This window comes from Alligator sinensis, unplaced genomic scaffold, assembly GCF_000455745.1.
Source record: "Alligator sinensis unplaced genomic scaffold, ASM45574v1 scaffold973_1, whole genome shotgun sequence".
Taxonomy (NCBI): Eukaryota; Metazoa; Chordata; order Crocodylia; family Alligatoridae; genus Alligator; species Alligator sinensis.
The window spans coordinates 1-532 of NW_005842622.1; positions in this window are offsets into that span (position 1 = coordinate 1).

The following is a 532-nucleotide window of genomic DNA, read 5'->3' on the forward strand; positions in this document are numbered from 1 at the left end:
AAAAGAAGCTATATGCCGGCTAACACCCCCAGAAATGAAGAAACAACTACGGGGCTTCTTAGGTACAGTAGGTTTTTGCAGGATTTGGATTCCAAATTTTGGGGTTATTGCAAAACCTCTGTATGGAGCTACACAAGGTGATGAAAAGGTGCTCGAATGGACTGAAGAGTGTGAGCAAGCATTCTGCCAGTTAAAGCAGGCTCTTATTGAAGCACCCGCCTTAGGTCTACCGGACATGAGTAAGCCTTTTTCCCTTTTTGTGCATGACCAAAGTGGGGTGGCCATGGGGGTATTAACACAGAAATTGGGTAGCTGGCAACGACCAGTGGCATATTTTTCTAAGCAATTAGACTTTGTGTCATCCAGATGGCCTGCTTGTCTCCGGGCTGTTGCTGCCACCTGTCTGCTAATACAAGAAGCTGAAAAGTTAACCCTAGGCCATGAAATGACTGTATATGTGCCTCACGCAGTGCTTACAGTCCTGGAGCAGAAAGGAGGGAACTGGTTAACCCCAGGACGAATGGCTCGATAT